The sequence below is a fragment of the Meriones unguiculatus genome, chromosome 3, assembly GCF_030254825.1.
Source record: "Meriones unguiculatus strain TT.TT164.6M chromosome 3, Bangor_MerUng_6.1, whole genome shotgun sequence".
In the NCBI taxonomy this organism is placed as follows: domain Eukaryota; kingdom Metazoa; phylum Chordata; class Mammalia; order Rodentia; family Muridae; genus Meriones; species Meriones unguiculatus.
In genome coordinates, this window is record NC_083351.1 from 32,748,679 (window position 1) to 32,762,847 (window position 14,169).

The following is a 14,169-nucleotide window of genomic DNA, read 5'->3' on the forward strand; positions in this document are numbered from 1 at the left end:
TCATTTAACAAGGTTTGTTTGTACAGATTTTCCTTAGAGTCAACAAAATATTTGATGATAAGAATGTAGCTTTAAAAAAAAAAAAGAACGTGTCTTTTTATCTAGCATGGTGGTTGATACCCTTAAATTCCATCACTCAGGAGGTAGAGATAGGTGGAGATCTTTGAGTTCAGCCAGGACTACTGTAAGACCTGGGGTCTCACAGCTCAGGAGTTTAAGATCGCGCCCTTCCCAGAAACACTCACAGACCGTGCAAAAGCAAGAGGTTTAATTTAACCACTGCGCAATGGGGTCACCCCTGCCAGTCAGCAAAGAGTGGCCCCGGGAGACAAAGGCTTTAGGTTTTTAAAAGAAAAATTGTGGGAAATTTGAAGTTGCAGTTTTGGCAATTTAGGATTGGATGAGGAAGCTATAAAGTAAGATAATTGGTTAGTTTTAGGTGCTCAAGCTTGGCCAGTCCTGCCAAGTGTGGATGCAGCTGCAATTGAAGGTGGGGTGGTTAGCTCATCCTTGAAGATTTGGCTGGAGGTCAGGAGCTACTCAGAAGAAGGATTGAGGCCGTCTGGGTTCATGCTAAGAAACACTATCTTGAAGACAAGGGTCTTGTCGTTCTTTTTGCCAAGTGAAGGTCTTTGCTTGCTCACTTTTTTTTTATACCTGTCCTCACAGATAGGGTCACATTCCTCCATTCTCTGGAAAGGTACTAAGAGGCTTTAGCTTAACCTGGACCTAAAACTCAAAACTATAGGCTTTAGAAGATATATAGGTTACAAAGTTAGCCTAACCCTTTCACTACATAGTGAGATTCTGTATCAGTAACAATGAAATCCCTTTTAACTTTCATGGGCTAGAGAGATTGCTTGGTAGTTAAGAGAGCATACTGTTTTGCAGAAAACCTGAATTCCATTTCAGCACCTACATAAGACAGCTCCCAACCATCTGTAATTTCAGTCCAGCAACCTTCTGGACACCATGGCCACCCTTACATATGCACATACCCACACATATGAAAATAAACTACATTAAAAAAATGAATGTAGGGCTGGAGCGATGGCTCAGCAGTTAAGAGCACCGTTGGCTCTTCCAGAGGTCGTGAGTTCAACTTCAGGCAACCACCTGGTGGCTCACAACCATCTATAGTGAGATCTGGTGCCCTCTTCTGGCGGGCAGGTGTACATGCAGGCAGAGCACTGTATACACAAGAAAGTAAATCTTTAAAAGCAGATGAGTGTAGACTTGGAGGGATGGCGCAGGGACTACAAGTGCTTGTCTTGTAGGAGAACTGGGTTTGGTTCCTAGTACTTTTACGTTAGCGTGCAGCCATCTGAGCCTTCAGTTCTGTGGGATCCAGTGGTCTCTCCTGACCTCTCAGGACACTAGGCATGCACACAGCACACACACACACACACACACACACACACACACACAGGCAAAACACTCATACAACACATAAAATAAGTAAATGTTTTAAAAATTTAAAAATTGGGCTAGGGAGGGTGACTCAGCGGTTAAGAGCATTTGTTGATCTTGAAGAATACCCATGTTCAGTTCTCAGCACCCACAAAGCAGCTCACTACCATCCATAAGTCCAGATCCAGGGGATCCAACGCCCTCCCTCTGACAGCAGACACACATACAATACACATACACACATGTAAGTAAACATAAATCCTTTTTTAAGATTTTTTAAAAAAGATTTATGAGTTTATTTCACATACAGTGTTCTACCTGCACGTGTGCCTGCACACTAGAAGAGGGCACCAGATCTCACGATAGATAGCTAGGAACCACCATATGATTAACTGGGAATTGAACTCGGGACCTCTGCAAGAGCAGCCACGAGAAGCACCCAACCTCTGAGCCATCTCTCCAGCCTTCCTTTTTGGTTTTTCTTTTTCTTTTTTTTTTTTTCTCTTTTTTTTTTCCTTTCTTTCATTTTGTTTTTCGAAACAGGGTTTCTCTCTGTAACAGAGCCCTGACTGTCCTGGACTCCCTTTGTAGACCAGGCTGGCCTCAAACTCACAGAGATCCGGCTGCCTCTGCCTCCAGCGCGTGGGATTAAAGGCGTATGCCACCACACCTGGCCCCCTTTTTGGTTTTTCGAGACATGGTTTCTCTGTGTCGCCTCGGCTGTCCTGGACCTGCTTTGTAGACCAGGCTGTCCTTGAACTCTGAGATCTGCCTGCCTCTGCCACCTGATTGCTGGGATCACAGGTGTGCACTACCATCCCCAGCTCTGATTTCTTTCTTATTATGGGCTGGAGAAGTGACTCATTAATTGTTCTTCCAGAGGACAGGAGTTTCATCTCCAGTTTTCCTGTCAGGAGGCTCAAAACAACCTGTAACTTAGCTCCAGAAAATGCAACCCCCCTCTCTGGCCTCTGCAGGTACCTGCACATATGTGGCATGCACGCACAAACATGCATAAATTAAAATTTTTTAATATATTTTGGTTTTATTTTTATTAAAATTTAAAATAATTATTACATTTATTTACGTGTGTGTGTTTGTGTCTGCAAGTATGTCACAGTGCACATATGGGGGTCAGAAGATAGCTTATGGGAATCAGTTCCTTCTTTCCATAAGGTGTGTCCTGGGGATCAAATTCAGGTCCTCCACATTAGCCTGCAAAAACAAGAGCAAGGCTCAGATGCAACCCCATCCCAGCTCCCTCCCCTCCTGTGATTACATGCCACCTGAAATTGTAAGACCTGGGGTCTCACAGCTCAGGAGTTCAATTGCACCCTTCCCAGAAACTCCCCCAGACCAAGACTCGTTGCAAAAGCAAGAGGTTTATTAACCATTGTACAACGGGGTCACCCTTGCTGGTCAGCAAAGAGTGGCCCCGGGAGACAAAGGCCTTTAGGTTTTTAAAAGAAAAATTGCGGGAAATTTGAAGTTTTAGTTTTGGCAATTTAGGATTGGATGAGGAAGCTATAAAGTAAGATAATTGGTTAGTCTTAGGTGCTCAAGCTTGGCCGGTCCTGCCAAGTGTGGATGCAGCTGCACTTTAAGGTGGGGGTGATTAGTTCATCCTTGAAGATTAGGGCTGCGGGCTCTTGGCCGGAGGTCAAAAGCTACTCAGAAGAAGTCTAGGTTCGTTGTTAAGAAACGCTATCTCAAGGACAAGGGTCTGGTCCTTCTTTTGCTGAGTGAAGATCATTGTTTGCTTGCCCTTTTTTTATATCTGTCCTCACGGATAGGGTCACATTCCTTCACTATCTGAAAAGGTACTAAGAGGCTTTAGCTTAACCTGGACCTAAAACTCAAAACTATAGGTTTTAGAAGACATATAGGTTACAAAGTTAGTCTAACCCTTTCATTTCCCCCTTCTCCTTGTAACTGCTTCAATCATGAAGCAGCTGCAGAGTGAGAATTTTATCTTAAGAAAAAAAAATTTTTTTTTGACTCAACATTTCAGCCTGTAGAATGGGACAATGGGCCGATGATCCGTCTTCTGGAATTTCTTCATGCTGATGATGGATCGCTGAAATCTCAGTTTAAAAGAGGCTGAAATGCTGGTCAAAAGTTGGGGAGAGTACATGGGTAAAGATTACTAGGAGCCAGTCAAAGGCTGGTCAATGAGGCAGTCCTTAACAGTCTCTGGTTAGTGGATCCAATTGAGGAGACAGGGAGCAGTCATGTCAGCTTCCAACAAGTCCAGATTTCAGTTTGCAGCCCAGAGTCAACCAGGTGAAAATCTGCTGAGACAAATTCAGACTAGAGACAGAAGTTAAGATTTGTCTGTTAAATGGAAAAAGTGAGGAATCCCAACACCAGGGAAAAACTCTTCTGGGATCCATTTGAGCTATGCCAGATCTAGGTCTTATGACCTTTTGATTTTTATAAACTCATATAAATTTTTGGTACACAAAAGGAAACTCAGAAAAGTAACATATCAGCAAATCTAATACAGCAACATTTTGAGAGTAACAGATAAAAACTATATCCAACAGAATTGGTACCAGTCAGCTGTTTGTTTTATATCTTTTATAAACAAGTGTGTCCATGTGGCAGCCTTTTTGGAGTTAACGGCATCTGAGCAGCGGAACTCAGCCTCTTGGCTATTTTTTAAAGTCCAGTCTCTCACAGACTGACCTTGGTGGTCTTACAGTGGACTGCTCTGACCCTGAGAAACTCCGTGCAACCATAGTAACCAGACAGCAGGCTTTGTGCAACCTTGAGTAAACCCTCCTATATTTTGGCTAAGTAAAATTGCCTGCGTGAGAAACTGCTTGTACTTTTTTTTTACTTAAGTGTTAACCTGACGTCCATTAAATTGACACTTTGATCAGTATGTAGACCAACATTTTTTAGATTTTTATAACCTGAACTCCTATATCCTCAGACCCTATATAAACCTTATATATTTTTTTATTTAACTATTAATATAAGACATTGGCAACTGATGTAAAGCCTGTGAGCAGGGCAAACCTGTTTTTTGTTTTTTTTTTTTATACAAAAGATATAGTACCCAGTAGTTTTAACTAACTAATGAACTGTCCAATGAGCTGATAGTGAACCTAACTGTCTGCTCTTTAACTGCCAAGTTACTGTTAACTAAGCCTAGCCTTTCAGCCTAGCTGTCAATGTGATCAGAGACCTGAGAAGGATAAATTATGAGCTAAGTAAATGTACCAATCAAAATGACAGAGATGACTAGTTAGTCTATCACCTAGGCAGTGTGCCTGGCTCATGTAGTCTCCTGGCTTTCTGAGCAGAGGCAGTCCAGCCATCAGGCATAGAGGATGAGAAACTGCTGCTGTGGAAAGAGGAACAGGAGAGATTGACCTCACCTTGCCTCTCACAATGTGAGACAATGGCTCTTCAGGTGTCCCCGGCTTTGTCCACAGTTTAGGCTGGGCCCTAGCAGTGGGCCAGTTGGGGCAGTATTGCCCAGTGGTTAGCATACCACAATCCAGAGTTGCAGTCATCTGTCGTTGTCCAAATCTTCTCGGAGACCTTGGGGAGCTACTGCCAGGATTTTGGGACTTTCTGTCACAATAAACTTACATATGTTAAAATGCCATATTCATCAGATCTCTGATAAGCTTGAGGGCCAGCATATCTGAGTTACTCTTTGTTTTTATCATCTGTTTTAAACTGTGTCCTATAAAACAGAATGCTATTTAATCTAGTCTTAGCATATTTCTGAGATGCATGTTTTAGAACTATATATTTTAAGACAAATAGGCAAACTTTATAGTTACCCATCCTAGGCTTAACCTTAAAAAAAAACCCTATACAAAGACACTAGGTAGAGCTCAACAGCTTAACCAACTGCAGTCGTTAGCATAGCTTTAAGTCTGCTCTTTCTGAACTAAAATTAAAGCAAACATTTTAATCAGATACAGTTCATAGAGAGGCTAGCAAATCTTACTGATCCTACCACTTTGTATTAAAATTGAACAGTAAAAAGCTTTGCACTTAACACTAATCAGAGGACTGAACATAACTGAGAGACCTAAACAAAATGGTGGTAAACTCATGTCTCCACCCTCTTTATCTCTGAACCAGCATGGCGGCTGGCCACGTGTAACTGAACTCAGCTGGAAGTCCTAAACAAATATGGCAGCAAAACTACAGCTTCACGTGCTCTCTATCCCTGAACCATCATGGCAGCTAGCCATGTGTTAGCACAGGCTGTGACTGACAATACCAAACATAGCCATTAGGTGCTGTTGATGATACAGCAAACACTGTGGAGCATCCATAATCCCCCACAACCAAAAGTTTTAACATAGTGATTAAATAAGTTTTAGAACCAACTGCATAACAGAACAGTACAGAACACTTTTAAACTGTATGAATTATTTTAGCCATACCAAACCTATCAGCCAGAATTTTTTTTCCCTTAAAAGAGCATAAAAAAACATTTTGCAATGAAGAATCACCAGCCTTTTAAATGAATTATAACATATTTAAATACAGTTTTTTTTTTAAATCATATTAACTCTCAGGCTTTATATAATACATCCACTAACCTTCTGCAACATCCTATATACCTTCAGGTTCCTAGCTTTCTTTTTCTGGCTTAACCGACATTTTTGCTTTAGACAAGCTATTTTTTTTTTTTAATATCTCTTGCTCACTCTTTTTTTTTAGACAACAGGAAAACTCTCATTAATTTTTTTTGTTACACTGTCCAAGGGTTATTGCTTAAAAAATCTGATAAACTGTAGATGTTTTATCCTCTTAAACATCTAAACAATTTTTAAAACTCGTCCCTGCAATATTAAAGCAAAGTATCTTTTTTAGGAGTGAATTTACAAAGCATAACCATAATTTTAAAAGTCGAAACCAGATTTTAAGACCAAAATTTATCAGTGAAAACAACCCAATCTTCAGAACCAATATCAACTTAGAATAAGACTTTTTTCTTATCCTAAAAGGAAATAAAATCATTTTGACTCAGAGATTTTGTAACCTTTATTTTTATTTTTCCCTGAGCCACACCATGTGGCAATTTACATTGTTGTTATTTAAACATATGCATTTATAGACCCTACAAACACATAGGCACGTATACGTGTTTAAAACAAGAATTTGAATTTAACCTTAAAACATACCCAATTATTTTTTTTATCATATCAACCATTTAAGACCAGTTGAAAACAATCGTATAATGGCCATATATTTAAACAGACAGACTCAGCTGTAATTCTAAACATTACAGCAAGTGCAGTTTTTTTTTTTTTCTAAATTACTGTTTGATCTGTAAGTTGCAAGCCCCCTAGGTGGGAGGAGGGAAGAGAGGAGCAAGAGGGCGTGGTGAGCTCTTGCTGCTCACTTCCCTGCTAAGCTGGCATGAAGGCAAGGGGGAGGAGTTTTTCCTCACTCTCGGCAGCCAGAGCAGCTCCTATCATGGAGCAGCTACCGTGCCAATCCCCGCCTAGCCATGTCTAAGGACTTCTACCCAGCAAGCCCATGAGCCTTGCCTGCTCCCTTGGCTCCCTTGTGAGCTCTACTGTAGCTTACCTCCCCCGCAGGTCCTGAACCTGCTTCCTGGCTGGGCCTCTCCCCTCCCCCATGCTCTTTGGCTGTCCATCGCAACAAGGGGATGGCGTGTCAAGCCCATGTCCTGCTGGGTGTGCATTGTTATTCCACAGACGCACAAGTGCCTGAGCACTGCCTGCCCAAGCTCCAGCCCCAGCTCCACACGTCTCCCCAGCCACCCGAAAGCACTCCCTCCTTGGCTCCCTCGGGAGGGAGAGCACACTGCTTGGTGTCCTGCCATGCAGCCATGTGCACTCCCGGGCCAAGTTCTAATTTTAATTATCCTCTGTCCAAATTTTTATCAGTCCAAGTCTACAAAGAAACAGACACAGAAAAATACATACATACATGAGAAACACAGGATTTAAATTGCTGAGGGAGCAGAATCTCTCTGCTCCTCCCTGTTCACAGAAAGGGGCAAGCTGAGTGTCCTACAGGATGTCCCATGGACTTGGCATTGATGACATGTCTGTCTGCCTTAATGAAACCGTTCCAGGCAAGTGGCCTCAAACCACTCAGGGGACTCGAACCCCTTCTACAGATGCTCTCAAGCTAGACCATCTCCCTGTCAAAAGAGTCAGAGAGGCAACAACAACAGAAACACAAAGAATCAGGCAAGTAATCAAACAAGGACACCCTTGTGAGTGGTACCACAGTGCTCTGATAGAACGGCTGCCTGGTGGCGGTCGTTCTCTACGAAAATCAGACCGGAGGAGGACCGTCTCAGATCCAACCTCCCAAACGGAAAGTGGGCGTCCCCAGTTCCCAGTCAAGCGATATTCTGACACCGTCTGTCAAGTCTGTCAATCGCAATGACTGATCAGATGACCAAAAAGGTCCAGATAGGCGCCTAAACTGAAACAGATTGGTACCACAGAAATCTAATTGAGAGGCTGCCTCATGGCAGCCATCTCTGACAAGAAACAGATTGGTAAAACAGAAACAGACTAACCTGTTCCGAGCTCGACCTCCGAGTTCAGTCTGATGAGGGTTGGGGAAGGAGCACGCCCTTTCCCGGCCAAACGCACCAAAAATGTAAGACCTGGGGTCTCACAGCTCAGGAGTTCAATCGTGCCCTTCCCAGAGACTCCCCCAGACCAAGACTCGTTGCAAAAGCAAGAGGTTTATTAACCATTGTACAACGGGGTCACCCTTGCTGGTCAGCAAAGAGTGGCACCGGGAGACAAAGGCCTTTAGGTTTTTAAAAGAAAAATTGCGGGAAATTTGAAGTTTTAGTTTTGGCAATTTAGGATTGGATGAGGAAGCTATAAAGTAAGATAATTGGTTAGTCTTAGGTGCTCAAGCTTGGCCAGTCCTGCCAAGTGTGGATGCAGCTGCACTTTAAGGTGGGGGTGGTTAGTTCATCCTTGAAGATTAGGGCTGCGGGCTCTTGGCTGGAGGTCAAAAGCTACTCAGAAGAAGTCTAGGTTCGTTGTTAAGAAACGCTATCTCAAGGACAAGGGTCTGGTCCTTCTTTTGCTGAGTAAAGGTCATTGCTTGCTTGCCCTTTTTTTAAATATGTCCTCACAGATAGGGTCACATTCCTTCACTCTCTGGAAAGGTACTAAGAGGCTTTAGCTTAACCTGGACCTAAAACTCAAAACTATAGGCTTTAGAAGACATATAGGTTACAAAGTTAGTCTAACCCTTTCAAAATAGCATCTAAATCAAAACATGACAAAGCTGAATGTTCTAGTTTAACCATTAACCCTGTGTGGCTGACTAGGAAGGAACTCAGCCCCCTCATTTCAGATCTGCTGAAACCCTCAGGCTGTTAGAAAAGTCCACTCTTCCCCCTTCTCTGATGAGAACCCTTCTCAGGTTTATTCTGAAATAAACATGTCACCCCTGTAGAGCCACCTCCTCATCTTCTTACATTTGGTACCCTGTGTCAGACAGGTGCTTGGAGTAAGGACCTTTCAATCCAGAAAGCATCAGGAGGTGGCAGCTCATCTCCGGTGTGGAGAGCTGCTTGTTTGGCTGCTTTGTTATTGAGTTCTCAGTGAAAAACATGTTTTCACCCTGGCCTTCACCTGGAGACAGGGATAGGCAGGGTGTTTTGCCAAGTCCACTTTCTTTTGTTTGTGTGAGGATCACACAGACAGGCGGTCTAGGTAAACAAGTTTGACTTCCCAATGAACCCCTTCACTGCAGCTAGGTGCTTTGCTCTGCCTATAAAATGGAATTGTGGCATAGACCAAGCACGGTCTTGACTGGTGGGCTCTTGCACTGAGGTCTAACTCTTGGATCCTGGCGTTCATTCTGTCCTCTCTTACTCTTTTCTATCCCCATCTCTGACTGCGGGAGAATTCTGTCTGCTTGTTGGGACTTCCAGGTCCAGGCCAAGATAACTCTGCTGAAACCAAAACCACATGCAGTGTTTAGCAGGTCTTAACCTCTCTAGCTTCTCTCTGGATAATCCATCATGTGATACTTCTCTTTTTCTTACCCTCCCTTGTTTAGCTCTGGACTCCTTACACACTCTCGTAAGTGGCTCGTGATATCTTTTGTCTGTTTTCTTTTCTCTCAAAGTGCCTGTGAGATTAGTTCCCTGGGTACTGCCTGAGCTAGGAGCTTGGTGTGGTCAAGGTCTGCTGCCATTTCCTCTTCCTCCCCAAGAGGCTGTGCTGCTGCCGGAAATACTGAGGGGGATGCCTGTCAGCAGGGTCCGGAGTCCTTAAGAACACCCTGGGCTCTCTTCAAAAGCATGGGTTCCCAGTTTTCCAAAATACTTAAACTTCCTCCTCATGGTACCTTTTCTCAAAAGTATCCATCCTTTTCTTTTCTTTTCTTTTCTTTTCTTTTCTTTTCTTTTCTTTTCTTTTCTTTTCTTTTCTTTTCTAAATTCTCCCGAGACAGGGTTTTGATACCGTTGAAGAACCTGAATAAGTGGCAAGAAGTTCCCTAAACGTAGGTTGTTTGGGATTCTCATCCTGCTCTTCTATGTGCCTGTCCAACTCCCCAGCTCCCCTTACGTACTTCTCCCCTCTTCTAACTGGATCTCTGCAGGACTTACCAAATCTCTCTGCTCTGCCAAACCATCCCAAGTCCCTCTGGGTAGGCTGAGGCCTCTCTTAGTGGAGGACCACCCCCCTCACTCTCCACAGGACTTGTCTTAGGCTGCCCCTAAGAGCCTATGCGAAGAGACCTTGGCTGAGTATCTGTTTCAAATTGGTGTTCTGCCTCCAGCCCAGCCCAGCGTGGCCTTTAAAAGCTGCATTTTGATTTAGTTTCAGTACACTAATTCAATCCACAGACTTCCGCACTGCTTCTCGGGCCTGCAGGGATGCCTTTCAACCACAGCCTTTTCTCTTTCTGTCCCCATCCTCTCTTCCCCTGGCTGCCTGCCCCCAAGATAAGGTGCTCCTGGAAGCTTTGTTGAAATGACCAAAATAACTCCCAGGCTCGGCCTTTCCCCCCAACCCCCAACTCCTTACAGGGAGATTCTTGCTTAAGAATATACCATCTGTCTAGATATATAAGCCTCACACTATCTTTTGCCCCCCTCGATGGGACAATGAATCATCGGGCTGTTCCCTGCTTGTACGTTAAATTGGTGTACTGGGGACAAGTGGCTGAGCCTAGTTTGTTGGGGCTGCTAGGCTTCTCTGGGAACAATAAGAGGACAGAACTAAGCTTAATTTAGTTTCGTTAACGCAATGGCAATTATTAAGCCCACATGTGTTTATGTTGGTTCGTTTTTTTTTGTCAACTTGACACACAAAAGTCACTTGGGAGCCAGGCTCAGTGGTGCACACAAGTAATCCCAGCACTCTGGGAGGCAGAGGCAGGCAGATCACTGTGAGTTTGAGGCTAGCCTGGTCTACAAAGGAAGTCCTGGACAGCCAAGGCTACACAGAGAAACACTGTTTTTGTTTTGTTTTGTTTTGTTTAAAAAAAAAAAAAACAAAACACTTGAGAAGAAGGACCCTCCGACAGGCCTGTGGGCCTGTCTGTGGGGACACTTTCTTGATTAATGACTGACATGAGAGGCTGCAGGCCATTGTTTATCCTTGATCAGGTGTTCCTGGGTCATATCCAGAAGCAAGTTGAACAAGCAATGAAGAACAAGCCAGTATTGGCTTGTATTGGCACAAGACACCCCTAGACCAAGTTCTCAGCACAAAGGAGATTTATTTGCCCCGGAGGAACAGAGGGCAGGGAATATGAGGTAAAGACAGAAGATATAGTGTAGAGGAATTTTAATTCAGAAAGGACTGTGTATGGATAGAGAGGAGACAGCCATGACCCATAGGCAAATGGGATTTTTTTTTTTTAATGCACATTGGACTGCATGTAGGTCTGTATAGGAACCCCTGGAACAGGAGTTGCAGACAATAGTGAGCTGCCATGTCCTCTGGAATAGCAGCCAGTGCTCTTAACCACTGATCCAGCCCCTGCAAACGGGATTTTATAAAGGTAAAAAAGGAAAATACCAGTGTTAGGATAAGGTGTTTAATTTTAATTGGGCATGTTAATTAGGTGAGTCAAAAGGGGCTTTTGATTGCCAGACTTCAATACTTTGATAGCTAGATAGCTAGACCTTCTTGGTCAGCTTCAGGAGGAAGAAGTGGCTGCATAAAGGAATAGACCTTGGTGGCTAGCTTTAGGAATGTAATCTTAGGGTTTTTAGCAAGGCAGAGGGGGTGGGGGAAGGGCAAGGCTGGCCAGAGCCATGTTTGTAATGCTCAGGCTGCTAGAGTCCCTTGACTCTCTACTTCAGTTCCTGCCTCCAGCTTCCTGCTTGAGTGCCTCTGGTGACTTGATTCAGACTATGACATGAAGCGTAAGATAATAAAAGCCTATTCCTCCCCAGGTTGGTTTTGATTAGTGTCACACATACAGGGACAAAAAGCAGGCTGGGGTAATGCCCTAAATCACAATTATACCATTCAAAATAATACTTTTTATTTATTTGTTTAGGGACAGGGTCTCATGTAGCCCAGGTTTGCCTCTAAAGTGTTACATAGACAAGGCTGATCTTGCTTCCAATTCCTGAGTACTGGGATTAGAGCCTTGATCCGCCACACTGAGAAAACAGATTAGTTTTGAAAAACAATACACATCCAACCTGACTAGAAAAATTCTTGGAGGGCTGGTGTTACACTTTACACGTGACACTTTGTAATCTCAGAGTTGGGGAAGGAGGCAGCTGGGTTACAGCAGTGACTCAGCAGTTCATTAGTTGGCAAGGTCCCTCCTGAGCGCTGTACTTCAGACTTTCAGGAAGCCCCGATTCAGCAGTAAAAAGAACAGAGAGTCCATGCAGAAGAAGGTGGAAGTACTAGCATGAGATGTTGGGGGCACAAAGGTCCTTGTTCTCATGGAGAACTCCGAGAGAAGCAAGAATGTTACATGCAGGGATGTCTCCTTGATAGAGGAGATTAAAAATCAAATATCTGCCTTCCATCCTTCCATCCAGAAGGCTGAGAGTGGATTCTGTAAATGACCTGGTGAACTTTTGCTATCTGTGGAGGCAGACCTCACCTATCTTAAAAAAAAAAAAAGAAAAGAAAAATTTATTATTTATAAATTATTATTTATACAGCATTGTGTCTGGATGTGTGCCTGCTCACCGGAAGAGGGCGCCAGATCTCACTATAGACGGTTAGCAGCCACCTTGTGGTTGCTGGGAACTCAGGACCTTTGGAACAACAGCCAGATTCTTAACCTCTGAGCCATTTCTCCAGTCCCTTACCAACCATTTGCTATAGAGGCAGACCTCATCCACACGTCTCAGATGGTCATCTCAGATTCTCCCCCATCCTGAGGGGAGATGTCACATGTGCTGTGAGGCCTGCTGACCTGTATGCCACTGGCCAGAGAGCACACTAGTTCCATGCCAGTACAGAACCCTCACTCCTGGTGTAGTCACGTCTTAAGCTTTATTATCCTGGAATTGGACTGATTGTTGCCTGGAAACCTTTTCCCAAATTGTACTGTGTTTTAAGTATGCTGACAAGGAGCTGCCCGCCTCCCTGAAGTCTGACCCAGGCTGATGAAGTCAAGCTGCACAGTGTTTTCTTTCTTGTCTCTTTGAGAGGTTCACTTCGATGTTTGACACCTGCAGGGGCCCCCCTCAATGGGAGGCAGATATATCATGTGTGTCTTGATGGTAAATCTGCTGGGCCAAGATGTGTTTGAGGGATTCTAACTTCTTATACAATGGACTGGAATCTGAATTTACTTACTTTTTTCAGACAAGGTTTCACTCTAGGTTAGGCTGGTCTGGATGCTTTGTAGGCCAGGTGAGCCTTCAATTCAGGACGATTCTCCTGCCTTAGCCATTATCCAGAATGCTGGGATTACAAGCATAAGCCACCAAACCTAGCTCCTTATCGCCTTTACTATAATAGGGTGACATGTCAGGCATCTGTGTGGACAGTACTCTAGGAAAGAATGGCTGTACTGAACTATTCTAACCTCAGAATAAGGCTGCTTTGCTTCAGAGTAGGTTGGGCTCGGAGTAAGGCCCCTGCTGAGTATAACAGAACCAGAAAGAGTTAACCTTAACTAAGCCCTGGCTGCAGTCTATCCTGATGCAACTGTGCAGAATAAATACACAGATCCAGACTATCAGAAGTTTGACACACACATATACACACCCAGTGACCAGTGTTTGCCTTGTACAGTCCCTAAAACAAATAACCTACTCCAGAAAACTTACTCCTTGGCAAAATGATATGTCCAACTAATAATTCATATATGAGTGTGCAGGGGTATCCAACAGGTAAGATCTAAACAGAGCTCCTCTGGCATCAAAACACCTCCTGACAGCCCTCAGAGAAATGCCTCCTTGAGAGTTGGTCCTGAGAATGCCTGGACTTCAGCCGGGCCTGGTGGTGCAAGCCTGTGGTACCAGCACTCAGGGAGACAGAGGCAGGCAGATCTCTGAGTTTGAGGCCAGCCTAGTCTATAAAGTGAGTCCAGGACAGCCAAGGCTACACAGAGAAACCCTGTCTCAAAAAACAATAACAACAAAACAAACAAAAAAGAATGCCTCTGCTTCAGCTTCTGTTCTCTTGACTCCCAGGAATGTACCTAACTCCTCTTCAAAACCAGAAACATGCTTGGCAAGGCCTGTAATGGTCTGAAGCCAGGGCCTAGGAGGAAAGCTGCTGCTTCAGATTCTGAGAACCCAACTCTTCCCACTGAATGGGGCTATGGTTATCG

At 43.9% G+C, this 14,169-nt stretch overlaps 1 long non-coding RNA gene across 1 annotated transcript; it reads right to left on the minus strand.

Annotated features, from left to right (window-relative positions):
- Positions 1-2,429: 2,429 nt before the first annotated feature.
- On the minus strand, positions 2,430-8,220 carry LOC132653031 (uncharacterized). Its single transcript, XR_009590665.1, has 3 exons — positions 7,949-8,220; positions 3,415-4,995; positions 2,430-2,625 (listed from the first exon to the last, which is right to left on the minus strand). It is a non-coding gene; the product is annotated as an uncharacterized LOC132653031 (long non-coding RNA).
- Positions 8,221-14,169: the final 5,949 nt, after the last annotated feature.